The sequence below is a fragment of the Ambystoma mexicanum genome, chromosome 10 (genome assembly GCF_040938575.1).
Source record: "Ambystoma mexicanum isolate Mex_15411 chromosome 10, UKY_AmexF1_1, whole genome shotgun sequence".
NCBI classification, from domain to species: domain Eukaryota; kingdom Metazoa; phylum Chordata; class Amphibia; order Caudata; family Ambystomatidae; genus Ambystoma; species Ambystoma mexicanum.
In genome coordinates this window covers 638,353,809-638,369,827 of record NC_090932.1, presented here as the reverse complement: position 1 = coordinate 638,369,827, position 16,019 = coordinate 638,353,809, and the positions used below count along the sequence as shown (strand labels likewise).

Genomic DNA, 16,019 nt, shown 5'->3' with positions numbered 1-16,019 from the left:
GGTGATCACAGTGCAAATTAGACTCTTGATCGACCATGTGAACAGTATTCAGATACACATCTGATGATTCTTTCCAAAAGAATACTTCGAGGCGACTCGCCCACACACTACATGTCTGAAATAAAACTCTTCCTTCTATGCATGAACATCATCCTCATCGTACCTTTTATTATAGGAACTACACTTGTGGATCCACAGCAATTTGTCGTAGCTGCAAGCACCAGACACTAAATAAGACAAGGTAACTACAATATCCATTGAGCATGCAGTAGATTTGCATGTCATTTATTACCATCTCAAAAGACTTTCCTTACACGTATTGCTTGTCCTTTTGAAGTATGCACCATGTTTTCCAAGGACATGAACTACCAACATTTGACCTGTACGAACAGCAGCAATTACACAGTAATCATAATGATAATGATTTGTTTATAGAGCACTTGCACCCAAGCGCTGTACATAGAACATATTTAGATGCATCATCCCAAATGAGGTTGGTACTCACTTATTTGTCCTCGGAAGGAGGAAAGGCTGAGTTGGACTTGCTGAGATTCAAACCTGCAAATGGCACATATATCACAGCAGAGAGCACTCAACCCACTGACCTATCACACCAGCTCTTTCAATAATACATCAACAACTTACAATAGAACTACGCCCACTTCCATGTTTATTGAGACAAAGAAACGCAGGATAAAAGCAATTCACTGATTCGTATCAATGTCTCCACTAATCTGGTACTGATTGCCTAGCATAGCTAAGCTCAGCACATGAAACATAAGAAACTGAGCTAGCCTTTGAAGTCAAGCAAAAATCAAGTAATGGTCAAGGATCACATCTGTTCCAGTGTGACTTTAGTTTTGCTTGTTCTCCAGAACAATGATATTGTTCTCTCCCTGCTAATCATTGTTTATTTGTTAATTTCTACAGCGGCATACAGGGTGTATTGCACGCCAAAGGATAACATGATAAACAAATATAGCCAAAAGGAAGACAGGGCATTAAGTAATGCTTAACCTTTGTTCCTTCCAAAACAAAGAATGACGATGTAATATAGTAACAATTGCACAAGTTGAAACTATGTGGAAAATAATTCACACTTGTTTTCATTTAAGTTTATAAAAAAGCCAGCTTGTTATCAAAATCATGCTTTTAATCTGTTTTTATGGTTTATCAAAATGTGTTTTTGTTGTGTGTGTGTATACGCTTGCGCGTACGTAATGGTTGATTTAGGCATGAATGTGTTTATGTATAAATCATCAGGGAAGGACGTGCTGATTATTTTATGCGTAAACAAGTTGAATGTTTTGGAACACATTGATTGCCGGCATTTGAAGTCCTCTGTAGTGATACATTTGTATGCAGATTTGAACTTAATCAATTCACTCTGGCAACTCTACTTTCTACATTTTTACGAGTGGAATTAAAAGGCAACTTCTTTGTTTTTTAGAATATAGGAGGTTCTAGGTCATTTGCAAGAGGACTATAGCATGTATATATATTTACATACTAGGTCTTCTAAATAGTATTATGTCTGTTGAATAACTTGATTATGTTATCTAAAACAATTTGATTTCACTCTGGAAATTATTTTATTTGAAATATACTTTTTTTTTTCTTTTTAGAAGAGGATTTAAAAGGTAATGCTTGTTTTTTTTCCTCATAAATATGGGGTCTAGGCCAGTCACCAGAGAAATGTAACAGGCATCTATTTGCTATTTAAACCAAATCTACATTTATATATCAGATCTGCAAATTAGCATTAGGTTGGATGAATAACTTGATGAGTCTTACTAGGTTTCAAAGCTGCGATTATAGGGTGCAGGCAGACATTTTAAATGATTGCTCAACTAATTCACTGAGCTAACTTACTGACGAACACGTGTCTGCTTGGTTGTATGATGGAAGTGCAGAGCTTTGTGGACACCGCAGGGGCAAGACAATAGGGGCTATATAAGCATATGTAGGCACACGTTGATACAGGATTATCTTCCTCCCCACAACAGTAAACACACAGCAGCACTGGTAGCATTAGTGTGCTTGGGAGCAGAGTCCTTTCCTATGACCTATCGCTTATATGAGTTTCTATTCCTAAATGATTTTACATATGAGACTGTTTTCACAAGCTCTTCCAACAACACTCGGTCCCCTGTAATCTGCATGTGTGCATTGATTTACATACGTTCTTGTTCCAGGGTTTCTGTTTGATTTGGGTTTTTGTTCCTCAACTGTGTGCTGGAATTAGTTACACTTGTATGCATCTTTCTTGAGGATCTTCCTCTTACAATGTTTAATGTGTGTGTAACAAAAAGTGACATTTGTTCTTGCAGGATGGATTATTCGAACATATGGAAGGCTTAAGCCTCATTATTCTGCTGGAAACCTGTCTGACGGTCCCATTAGTGGTGGATGGTTGGAACCTCATAACACGTGAGGCAGAAAAGGGCACAAGAGGCCACCCAAAGGGGGGTTTGCTCCCAGGGGTAAAGAACGCTCTGGAGTTGGTTGAGGTCTCTACCCCACTAACATTCTGATGGGAAAAATGACCACTGACTGTGTTCACCCCACGGACCTCGCCCATGTAATACTTCTAATTTTGATCTACGTTCCACCATACACGGGCAGTGTATCTACTCTACTGAAAGATCTAGAGAAGATCCTGTGTGACCTGATATTTGAGGGCCCAATAATATTATGCAGGGACTCTAATGCCATCCTACGACTCTATGACATCTCCTTCGGGGCTTACCCCCTGATAATGATCCAAGCGCTACTGAGGACCATAAACAGAGATCGCACCAGTGGGGGTGCAAATGGGCATGCGTACTATCTAAATAGTCTTCAAAGCAATCAATGGCACCCGTCCTTTTGATACCATGCCCAACTACACCCGAGTGGGACATGGAGGGAGCAGCATATTAGACTACATATTTGTTGCTAATTCTCCAGCTTTGATAATGGACCTGTGTGTACACTAGTGTCTGGAGAATGACCATTTTCTGATAGTGGCACAATTGGACCTACAGTCAAGGAGGTACACCCTGTGACCGATGGGTGATTCAAGCCGTAATAGGGGTAGGAATCACATTTTTTGGAATGACCGCAACATGAATTCAGCCATCCTGATAGCGCAAAAGGCCCTAGGTACCTACATCAGTGTGGAGCAGCGGAATGCCAGGCTGGGGATGCAATCCTTCAAGAAGGCCACGACCCTCATCACTTACTACCAGAAACACAATGGGGAGAGAGACTTCAGGCCGTGGGAATAGTAACTACCATCCATATGATAGAAGCATCCGGGATAGAAAGATGGCATTGAGAGGAGAACTGTGGCCCATGGCGACGTCAGAAGTCTCACCAGATGCACATACCATGCGGGTGAAGGCCGCAAAACTCAAGTACCACAAGTGGCTAAGAATTGCCTGCAGTGGCAAGAGTTAGTGCTGGCTTCCCTCTCAAGGGACACAAAGAACATTTGGTGGACTATAAATGGCAAAGAACACAAGTCAGGATTGTTGAATGGGGGCTCAGAGCAGGTTTGGCACAATCCCCAGGTCCTGTGCTGCATGCCTGATGTTGATGTAAGCTGGAGGGCATTTGAGGTGCTGTGGTCGTATGCCCTGGGAACAAAGGACATTATAGGGATCATCGGTGACTAAATCCTCCTGGGCACCGGGCCCTGAATACACCTGCAGTTCTCTGCTCAAGATGGATCCTGAACACTGGGCACACGCCCTGCATTGTCACTTCAAATGTATCGAGTCAACACAGTCGATCCCTAAGTCATGGCAGGACAGCATAATTGTCCCCATATTAAAAAGGGCAGACAAGACAATCCTAATCATTTCCGCCTGCTCACTATGCTGGATGTGCCTGCGAAAACCTTTTCCCACATCCTATTGAAGAACTAGAGGACTGTGCGGAAGAAATTGCCATTATTCCATTCAACTAAACTGGCTTCGGGAAAAACTCCAACACTGGCATCAATGTTATAGCCCTTACTACAATAATTCAGCAAGCAAGATGCAGAAAGCTCCCGGTCTATGCTGCATTCATTGATTTCAGCACTATTCTGAGACTTGAGTAAGGATTAGACTGGACCAGCATGGTGGAACCTCAGCCTGGGTAGAGATGAACAAGGGCCTTAAACAAGGCTTTACCCTGTATTCTATCCTATTCAATCTTTGCCTGGCTGATGTGGCTGAGGCCTTGGGTAATGCAATCGCTATACCAACTAAGCTAGGTGTGGTGTCATCCTGGTACAATGGTTGGGATATGCTGATGACCTTGTATTATTAGAATTAACTCCTGGTGGTCTGCAAGCTCCACTGTCGAGCTTGATGCCCTATGCGACAGAAAATTCCCTGGCAATAAACATTGCAACATAAAAAATGGTGATGTTGGACACAAGGAGGAAGAAAATAAAAATGTATGCCTGGAAAATTGATGGAAAAGAGCTGGGGATGGTACCCTCTTTCAAATACCTAGGTATATGTTTGAATTCTAGACTGAATAGTATGGCTCACCTCAAACAAATCAGTCTGAAGGTCAGCTCGACTATGGTGGGCATCCACAACTTTGCGTGAAGAGGAGGAGGATTCTCAACCGGATCAATGATCAAGATTTACCAGACCAAAGCAATGTCTCTGTTACTATACGGAGCAGAAGTCTGGTGACTCTCCAGCTTAGAAGAGTTAGCCAGATTTGAGAGATGCCTGCTAAAAGCCCTATTGTGATTGCCCCGACATACTCCAGTTGAGATAGTATCATTAGAATTTAAGGTAATGCCCATCCAAAGCAGAGTCACAATGAGATGCCTGACTACACTTTGGAAACTGGCCAATGCACCTGTTGCTACTCTCCTGCGGTGGACATTTGAAGCATATTGTGCTAGAATCCGCCTGATGGCAAATAGCAGTGTGGGGAAACTTTGCACTCTGTCCAACAACTGGCAGCTGCTTGCACCAGAAAACATGCTCTAAAAACCATTCCCAACTTTCGAGAAGGAAATGAAACATATCATGGTTGCTTACGACCACAAACAAGTTGTGGTCAACCTTAGCACTAAAAATCTTGCCGCAGAATACGTGTGTCTCACACTCTGCTAAACCAGGGAACACCCACATACATGGATCGATTTCTGGATAACTACTTAATTTGGGACTATCTAAGAATAATATTCAATATGTTTGCAACCACAGAGAGTGAAAGTGTTGTTGCTGGATGCCTGATGTCTCTGGGGACTGTCGATATGTGCGGAAGGGATTTTGAGACGCCAAGACATTTGTTATGTCCATGCAAATCCTTGCTCAGGGTGGGTGCACTGCGATCTGCTGGTCTAAAGGACACCCTATCTGAGAATCTCCTGTGGCGGGAATTCATGAGCTACGAGCCTATAGCCTGTCCAGAGGGTCTTTTGGGGTCTGTTGTATTGTAAAAAGTGAGCATGACACCCAAAACAAGGGACGAGTCAAGGGACAGCAATACAAACACACAGCCACTGCACTCTGAAACCATTACAACTCAAGCTATCACCAAAGAAAGGAAACATAAAAATAATGACACTGAGCCAACAAATTCCCAACAACTGAACTTGGAGACTCTTATTAAAGTTTGTCTATTAAACACCTGGTCCCTTAGCAAACATTCTGAGAACATTCATGATCTCATAATTGAAGAAAAGTTAGACATGTTATTTCTAACTGAAACATGGCTTAAAGATCCAATTGGACCTGTGTGTACCAAAGCAATCCCAAATGGATATACTTTATTCCACCAGAACAGGGAAAAAGGGGTAGGAGGAGGAGTGGCCTTAATTGCAAGAGAATTATTTAGTCTCTTCAAAGCCTAAATAGCTTGAACTGGCTGCGAAACTCTACACCTCAAATACTCCCCAACCCCTAGAGTGTGCATCAACTTCATTGTATTATATAGACCCCCTTCGCTGGTATCAGACTTTATCTGTGAAATCACTCAGCAGCAAAATACTCTGAAATCCACTAACTCCTCCACAATTTTAGTCGGCGACCTCAACAGATGGTACCAAAACCCCTTAGATAAAGAAGCCATTAGTCTCGAAAAGTCTGTAAAAAATATTGACTTCGTAGTCCAGAATAACAATCCCACTACTATGAAGGGTAATCAGTTGGATTGGGTTGTAACACACAATCTTGTTACCCAGAATATATCTACACAGCCGTGTATTTGGTCAGACCATTTTAAAGTTCTCTTTGAGATCTGTGTACCAGCTGCACCTAGTCACAAACACAGCCCTCATATTAATACTATGAGCAGAAACGTTAAAGGCATAGGCCCAGAACAGTTAGAACCCTGTCTCCGCAAAATAGATGAATGCTTCCAAACTGGGGACACTTGTGAGCAATTGCTGCAAACCTACACTAACCACATCTCAGAGATGGTAAATCAGTACGCCCCGCTCAAATCCAAAATGGTGAGAAAATCCAGTAACCACCAAAGCTGGTTTACTAGTACACTCCAGGAACTCAAGATTAAAAAACGTTGATTAGAAAGAATCTGGAGTAAAGATCTTTCTCTTGATTCCAAGGAGCTATGGAACCAGGCAAACGTCTAGTATAGACACGGCATTATAACTGCGAAAGCGGAATATTTTAACAAGCAGATTGAGGCCACACCTAACGCAGCCAGCAAACTCTTTGATATCCTTAAATCATATGAGAAGCCTAAATCCATGTCTCCCCCATACACTCCCACAGAAGAAGATTGTGAAAGTGTTAAAAAAGCCTTTGAAAATAAAACCCAAAAAGCCAGCGAAGCCATCATTCTGGTCAAAGAAACTGCTAAAGAATCTCTTCCTTCGACAGCGGCTAACTTACAGCGCTATGAACTGGAAAATTTTAACTTCCAACCAATCTCAGAGGCCGAGATGGTGAAAGTGCTGGCCAAAATGAAACCATCTTTGTGTGCGGAAAATGTAATACCCCCCCAAATTATCGTAGAAAACAAAGAACTGTTCGCACCAATGTTAACCAAGATAATTAATGCATCTTTCTATGATGGTAAGATCCCTAAAGCTATAAAAAAGGTGACCATCACACCACTGTTAAAAAAACCAGGTCTGGATCCCAAAGATCCTACTAACATGCGCCCTATCACTAATACCAACTTTGTTTTGAAAATTATGGATAAAATTGCCACAGGACAACTGCAGGCACATGTGGAAGCCAACAATATTCTGCATGAGCAACAGTCGGGCTTTCGTGCGGCTCACAGCACGGAAACCGCCATGCTGGACCTCCAAACTCGTATGCTTTCCATTATAGATAAGGGCAAAACAGGGACCTTAATGCTTTTAGATCTAAGTGCTGCCTTCGACCTTGTTGACCACACACTCTTACAACAAGTTCTGGAGAAAACAGCGGGGTGCTCTAAGGCAGCCTTGGCATAGCTAACATCTTTTCTCACCGACCGTGTAGCCAGAACAACGCAGTCCGGATCATAAAAAAGATCGATAGAAGAAGCCATGTGACAGAGGCCAGAAGATCCCTCCATTGGCTCAGAGTTGAGGATAGAATCCTTTTTAAGTCCATGACCCTGGTTCACAGGTGTTTATATGGAGTGGCTCCATCCTATTTTAGAGCCAAATTTACCCGATATGCCCCTAACAGGGCTCTAAGATCCCAAACACAAGGCAAGCTACAGATACCCCAAGCACTTCGAACGACCAGTGCTGGGAAATCCTTTCCGATTCGCGCTGCCCAGCAGTGGAACAACCTTCCAGCTTTGCTGAGAGCAGAGCCAAATCTGCTTATCTTCAGAAAAAACCTGAAGAAGCATGTCTTTAAATAATGTTCCACCCCTTAGCTGTTCTTCTACCCATGGCCTAACATGAATCTGTCTCTCTGCGCCCTGATGCCTGCGGGCTTTCGACGCATTACAAATAAACAAATCAAATCAAATCAAATAATGAATGGAAATAACCATGCCTGTATCACTTACTTCACCATGTGTTTCTCCCCGCTTGCACTTCGTGGTTCCCTCCTCCTCCCGCCAGCTGATTGGCCTTCCCCACGTGTTGCTGCAGGGCCTAGCGACCCGCAGAGGCTCCCGCTCGCCCATTCCTCAAGGGGCTGCAGCAGGTGAGTGCCTTGGCTCCTCCTGGGCCACCTAATTCGAATCCAGCCGTTTTCGGCTGCCAGAGCCCCTTTGCGAGGCCTTCTTTTCTCCCTGTCTCCCTCCCGCTTGCACTTCCTGGTTCCCTCCTCTTCCCGCCAGCTGATTGGCCTTCCCCACGTGTTGCTGCAGGGCCTAGCGACCCGCACTGGATCCCGCTCGCCATTCCTGAAGGGGCGGCAGCAGGTGAGTGCCTTGGCCCCTCCTTGGCCACCTAATTCGATTCCAGACGTTTTTCGGCTGCCAGAGCCCCTTTGCAAGGCCTTATTTTCTCCCCGCCTCCCTCCAGCTTGCACTTCGTGGTTCCCTCCTCCTCCCGCCAGCTGATTGGCCTTCCCCACGTGTTGCTGCAGGGCCTAGCGACCCGCAGAGGCTCCCGCTCGCCCATTCCTCAAGGGGCTGCAGCAGGTGAGTGCCTTGGCTCCTCCTGGGCCACCTAATTCGAATCCAGCCGTTTTCGGCTGCCAGAGCCCCTTTGCGAGGCCTTCTTTTCTCCCTGTCTCCCTCCCGCTTGCACTTCCTGGTTCCCTCCTCTTCCCGCCAGCTGATTGGCCTTCCCCACGTGTTGCTGCAGGGCCTAGCGACCCGCACTGGATCCCGCTCGCCATTCCTGAAGGGGCGGCAGCAGGTGAGTGCCTTGGCCCCTCCTTGGCCACCTAATTCGATTCCAGACGTTTTTCGGCTGCCAGAGCCCCTTTGCAAGGCCTTATTTTCTCCCCGCCTCCCTCCCGCTTGCACTTCGTGGTTCCCTCCTCCTCCCGCCAGCTGATTGGCCTTCCCCACGTGTTGCTGCAGGGCCTAGCGACCCGCAGAGGCTCCCGCTCGCCCATTCCTCAAGGGGCTGCAGCAGGTGAGTGCCTTGGCTCCTCCTGGGCCACCTAATTCGAATCCAGCCGTTTTCGGCTGCCAGAGCCCCTTTGCGAGGCCTTCTTTTCTCCCTGTCTCCCTCCCGCTTGCACTTCCTGGTTCCCTCCTCTTCCCACCAGCTGATTGGCCTTCCCCATGTGTTGCTGCAGGGCCTAGCGACCCGCACTGGCTCCCGCTCGCCATTCCTGAAGGGGCAGCAGCAGGTGAGTGCCTTGGCCCCTCCTTGGCCACCTAATTCGATTCCAGACGTTTTTCGGCTGCCAGAGCCCCTTTGCAAGGCCTTATTTTCTCCCCGCCTCTCTCCCGCTTGCACTTCGTGGTTCCCTCCTCCTCCCGCCAGCTGATTGGCCTTCCCCACGTGTTGCTGCAGGGCCTAGCGACCCGCAGAGGCTCCCGCTCGCCCATTCCTCAAGGGGCTGCAGCAGGTGAGTGCCTTGGCTCCTCCTGGGCCACCTAATTCGAATCCAGCCGTTTTCGGCTGCCAGAGCCCCTTTGCGAGGCCTTCTTTTCTCCCTGTCTCCCTCCCGCTTGCACTTCCTGGTTCCCTCCTCTTCCCGCCAGCTGATTGGCCTTCCCCACGTGTTGCTGCAGGGCCTAGCGACCCGCACTGGCTCCCGCTCGCCATTCCTGAAGGGGCGGCAGCAGGTGAGTGCCTTGGCCCCTCCTTGGCCACCTAATTCGATTCCAGACGTTTTTCGGCTGCCAGAGCCCCTTTGCAAGGCCTTATTTTCTCCCCGCCTCCCTCCCGCTTGCACTTCGTGGTTCCCTCCTCCTCCCGCCAGCTGATTGGCCTTCCCCACATGTTGCTGCAGGGCCTAGCGACCCGCAGAGGCTCCCGCTCGCCCATTCCTCAAGGGGCTGCAGCAGGTGAGTGCCTTGGCTGCTCCTGGGCCACCTAATTCGAATCCAGCCGTTTTCGGCTGCCAGAGCCCCTTTGCGAGGCCTTCTTTTCTCCCTGTCTCCCTCCCGCTTGCACTTCCTGGTACCCTCCTCTTCCCGCCAGCTGATTGGCCTTCCCCACGTGTTGCTGCAGGGCCTAGCGACCCGCACTGGCTCCCTCTCGCCATTCCTGAAGGGGTGGCAGAAGGTGAGTGCCTTGGCCCTCCTTGGCCACCTTTTTCTCCAAAAATGCCCCCAGGCCCTGCGTGCCCCGAGCTCCCCAGCCCGCTTCCTGTTTCTTCCCCTCTCGCTCCCGCCTCCCATCCCGCCCCTGATTGGTTGTTTTGGCCGAGGCAGCGTCGGTGTACCGACCCGCTTCCTGCACCTGCTCCTATTTCCCATCCTAGGAGCAGGTGAGTCGGTCCCCATTTACCCTCCTCTAAAACCTCCTCATGGTCCCACCCCCCCTCTGATAGGCCCCTCGACCTTTATCACTGGCCCGCCCAGGGCAGCCCTCTGCCCGGCAGCCCCCAGCGGCTAAGGGCCCCGAGGCCAAGGGCGGCTCCAACAGAGGCGGCTCCAAGATGTGTCTGCAGGTGTCCGCAGGGGAAGCCAATGAAGCCAGCAAGTAACAGACACCACCAAAACCGTGAGTGTGGTATGGGTGGAGAGTAGAGCAATCACTCCACTGCAGAAAGCCCATGCCACTCTATCTTACCTCCAAATAACACAGACTGCCATAATGTTAGCATGTCCACTCTTAGATGGAATTGTGTAAGTTAGCATGTCCACTCTTAGATGGAATTGTGAAAGTTAGCATGTCCACTCTTAGATAGAATTGTGTAAGTTAGCATGTCCACTCTTAGATGGAATTGTGTAAGTTAGCATGTCCACTCTTAGATAGAATTGTGTAAGTTAGCATGTCCACTCTTAGATGGAATTGTGAAAGTTAGCACGTCCACTCTTAGATGGAATTGTGAAAGTTAGCATGTCCACTCTTAGATAGAATTGTGTAAGTTAGCATGTCCACTCTTAGATGGAATTGTGTAAGTTAGCATGTCCACTCTTAGATGGAATTGTGTAAGTTAGCATGTCCACTCTTAGATGGAATTGTGAAAGTTAGCATGTCCACTCTTAGATGGAATTGTGAAAGTTAGCATGTACACTCTTAGATAGAATTGTGTAAGTTAGCATGTCCACTCTTAGATAGAATTGTGAAAGTTAGCATGTCCACTCTTAGATGGAATTATGAATATTGACCTGCGTCGCATCTAGATGGAACTGTGAATGTTAGCATGTGAAAGTTGCATTCACAAAGTGTCCCCTACAGCCTCTCCGTCAAGTCTAGAAATGTGCCCAAAAGCCTCTCGGGTAAATGGAATTTAGAAGTGTGCCCAAGATCCCCGGTGAAAGTTGCATTTAGAAGTGCTACCACCTGTGAAAGTTGATTTTAGAAGTGTGCCCAATAGACACTCTGGAAAGTTGCATATAGAAGTGTGCCCAATAGCCTCTCTGGAAAATTGAATTTAGAAATATGCCCAGTAGACGCTCTGTGAAAATTGCATTTAGAAATGTGCCCAATAGACACTCTGGAAAGTTGCACTTCGAAATGTACCCAATAACCTCGCTGTGAATTTAGTAGTGCTCCCAATAAACCACTCTGTGAAAGTTGCATTTAGAAGTGTGCCCAATAGCATCTCTGGTAAATTGAATTTAGAAGTGTTCCCAATAGCCTCGCTAGAAAAATGAATTTAGAAGTATTCCCAATAGCCTCGCTGGAAAATTGATTTTATAGTGCGCCCAGTAGCCTCTCTGTAGAAAATTGAATTTAGATACGAGTCCAATATCCTCTGTGAAAGCTGCATTTAGAAGTGCTACCAATAGCATCTATGAAAGTTGATTTTAGAAGTGTATCCAATAGACACTCTGGAAAGTTGCATATAGAAGTTTGCCCAATAGCCTCTCTGGAAAACTGAAGTTAGAGTGCCCAGTAGACGCTCTATGAAAATTGCGTTTAGAAGTGTACCCAATAGCCTCTGCGAGAGTTACACGTGAAGTGTGCCAATACCCTCTCTGATGAAATGAATTTAAAAGTGTTCCCAATAGACTCTGTATGGAAAATTGTACTTAGAAGTTCGCCCAGTTCCCTCTCTGGGAAAGTTGCATTTAGAAGTTTGCACACTGAAAGAGCATATAACCCATCACACCACACCCCACGCTTACTCTCTCCTTTACATCACCACTCAACTAGAACACAGAGATACTATGACACCATTCGGTATAACTGTTCTCATACGAACATCCACCGCTTACTCCACATCATTCTATGTAAACACTGCTGGCCCCACACCCCCAGCCAGGCGTTTTCCTCAGGCCTAACGCAGCCACATCCGTTCCGGATAAATCCTGCCAGAACGAACACATTCTCCTGATCTCTCAACCACCACATCTACCGATAAGAAGCAGCTATTACACGTGTACCGCACAAGCTGCACACATATCCGGTGCTCACACGCACCTTTTGACTCTCCCTACTCTCTCTACTGATCTGAACTTCGGTTCCCAAGGGCGTTCAACCTACCAGCGCCTTCAGACCATACCAATGGTATATAAAGCGCTATATAAGTGCAAAATAACAATAACAATAACAATAACAATGTGTTGTAGAGAAATGGTGAACGTTTTTAACATTCTATCATGATGGGAATGACTTAAGTAAATAATATATGTGAAGGATGTTATTCAAATACTGTTATTTCTTTTGATATCTGGTGTGTAAAGTTGAACAAAACATACCACAATAAAAAAGTGACTTCTGCTCTGCAGCAGTACAGGGATTGGTAATGGTTTCTAAACACCTACTTAGCCCCACACTACTACTGAAACATGATCTAAATCATAAATATGAAACAGGCACAACATGAATGGTATTCCTCCTTTGCCTCTTAGAGTAGTGTAGGGTGAGGGCAGGCCAAACTCAAACAATAGTACTGGGGTGCCAACATGAAAGGAATGCCAATTAAATTTCTCTAATAATAGGAGTCTTTAATAACACTAACAATGCACACATCTAATGCAAAACACTAAATAACACACCCATGTAAGAGAAGGCACAGGATATGCCGACTTTTGTAATGAAAGGAGGCACTCTGGGTCTGAGAGCAGTGGTTAAGTGGCAATAATTTCAGCAACCATGCTAAGTTTATTGAATAACTATTTAAAAAGGTAGAGAGTGTGGTCTTAATAGTCACAAGGGTCCTTTAAGGCAGTGTATGGTGACAGAACCACTTCAAATGCCTTTTAGGCTTGATTGACAGTGATGAGATTGACTTCTATGTGCTTTACAATGGGTAAAGTCAGCATTGACTTGTTTTGTGCCATTTGTGCCATTTGTGCCCATAGGAATGGTGTCCGTCGAGACAGTGGAGTCAGCATCGGATGTCACATCAATGCAGTGCGGTCTTGTAGCAGTGAATATCTCAAATCAGCTGAAGAACAGGCAACTGATGTTTGAGTCAGTATCTCGAATCGGTAGAATAAGATCAAAGAGGTCCAAAGATGCATTACAGTTCTACAGTAGTGATCAGCTCATAAACACCTGAAATGCAGGCAGAGGATAGTTCAAGGCCAAGGTACAGAAGTATATCTGAGTTTTGCAGAGCTTGTAAGGGACACAGCCCAGAACATCTGTACTTCCTCCAACAATGATTTCATTGGAGGTGAGTACGAAAGTTACTTGATAAGACAATAATAGTTCAGACGAAATGAGCGAGGATGGAGTATAGAAGTGGATGGTAATAGGTTTTATTATCATGTATTTTTTATAGATGATGTCTATCACCCCATGGTACTTTGCTTTTTGTCCTGATGAAGGTTGGATCAACTTAGGTGCAAGATTCGTGATGCCCTGCTTAGACAACCGTAACACGTGTTGACTTGTAAATCTGTTGTACATTGTTATACACAGATAGATACACCTGTATTTAGGAAATGGAAAAAATACATGTCAGGTGGCCATAGATGTGATGTTACCATGTTTTGATGCAGTAAAGAGAGATTTCAGGTATGAGAGTGTGAGTATGTATGTGTGATGGGATAATTGATACACGTGAAACGGATTAAATATGCTGAACTTTTGTATTTAAAATAAAATAATGTTTTGAGTAAAGAATGGAGTAGGACTATATTGTCATTCCTCGATCTACTGGTCCAGTGTGTGTGTTATAATTACTGTATCCTTACCTGAAGGACCAGAGATTAGTTTCAGGTACCCTTTATTTTTGATAGGGATAGTTCAAGTCATTGACTTTATGCCTTAACAGTGCTTCAAAAAATTGTTAATATCAAGGACAGCTCTGTAGTTGCCAGTAGGCTCATCATGCATGTCTTGTGGAGCCAGCAGAGCACTCCAAATGTTCCCCTCTGGGTATGCATGTGGGTTCGTGCAGAAGGGGTGACCTAGCAGTTAGGGCCCTTTTGGAGTGGGACCAAGCCTGATTTGCATATAGTCTTTCCCCTTTCTGCAATGGCTTGGCAGGCTAAAGAACAATAGTTTGGATGATTACCCAGAGCTGCGCAAGAGGTTAAGATTAATTCTAAACCTTCCAGCTATCACCTTTCATTTTGCTTTATTCACCCTAACTGGGGCAGGTATGTCCTGACGTGGGTCCCAAGCCTGCTAGGCCTAGATACCCAAGCTACTCTTCAAAGATGACACCCAATGAGGCTGAAATGTGTTTTCGAATTGAATGCTTGTAGTATCATGCAGAAGGGGTGTGACCTAGCAGTTCAGGCTGGACTGCCCCTTTTCAGGCGAGACCAACCCTGATTTGCATTTGGTCTTTCCCTTTTCTGTAACGGCTTATCAGGCTAAAGAAAGATGATTTGGAGGTTTGCCCAAAGGTGTGACAGAGGTTAAGATTAATTCTAAAGCTTCGGGCCATCACCTTTTGTTCTGCTTTAGTCACCCTGAGTGGGATGGGTAGGCCCAGATGTGGGTCCTGAGCCTGCTGGACTGAGAGACCCAAGCTACTCCTCAATAATGAAGCCTGATGAGGCCTAAACATATCTGTGGATGCTTGTGGTCGGGATGTGACCTTGCAGATTGGGCTGGACTACCCCTTTTGGTATGGGTCCAAGCTTGATTTGCATATAGTCGTTCCCCTTTTCTGTAATGGCTTGGCAGGCTAAAGAACAATAGTTTAGAGGGTTGCCCCAGAGCAGGGACGTCATTTGGGGGTCGCCAGAGGTCGAAAGAGCGACCGCTGCTGATTGGCCAGCGACCTCTGTCAATCTCTTGTGACCTCTGGCCTTTCGACCAATCAGAGGAGGAGGGGGAGTGGCCACAGCGTGCTGCAACGCTTCTGTGGTCCTCCATTTTTATTTAGTAGTTGCATGTGTCAACGCGTGCTCGCTGCTCCTGCTACTTTGTGTCTAGTCCATCCAGCACTCCACTGAAGAAGGTGAGTAGTACTACTGGTGGGTGGGTCGAGGCGGGTGTCAGGTGCGTGGGTGCACTGCACTGTTATTGAAAGCCAGCAGCGCAGCCTGGGACCCGGCGGCGATGCCGCAGGCGAGGGCACACGGCCACTGGCACTGCTGACCACGTCGCACACGCGCTGGAGCAGCAGTAGGCAGCCAGGCTTCGCTTACCCAGCCTGGCTTCCTGCTTCTGCTCCGGCGGGATGTCTGCGACGTGGTCAGCGCTGGTGCCGTGCCCTCGCGACCTGCTTTAAAAAACAATGATACTGTCAGAGGCAGAGTAAAGGGCATTTCTGTCCGTGCATGTGTCCAAAAATATGGAACGTTTCACAAATTTGCGTGTCATCCTTGCGCAGTCCGGGCCATGCTAATCTTCTGGAGTGGAGTCTCTGCTTTCTGGTGGATTCGGTTTTAAATGCAATTCGAAATAACTAATTTTTGTGTTCGCTTTCTGATTCAGATCTACGCACAAAGCAGGAAACCAGTATCGCACAGGCAGTTTAGGGTGGAACGAGTGCCGTTAGTGACGTGAACGTTATAATACAAAAATATCCATGTGGTACTGCACGTCACATATTAATTTACGGGTGTTAAGATGGCATTACAAAGAGCATGGAAACTACTGTAAACATGACCAAGTA

General features: G+C 46.0%; 1 pseudogene; it reads right to left on the bottom strand.

Moving 5' to 3' along the window:
- Positions 1 to 15,689: 15,689 nt before the first annotated feature.
- Positions 15,690 to 15,756, bottom strand: LOC138496859 (U6 spliceosomal RNA; annotated as a pseudogene).
- Between the last annotated feature and the right edge of the window lie 263 nt (positions 15,757 to 16,019).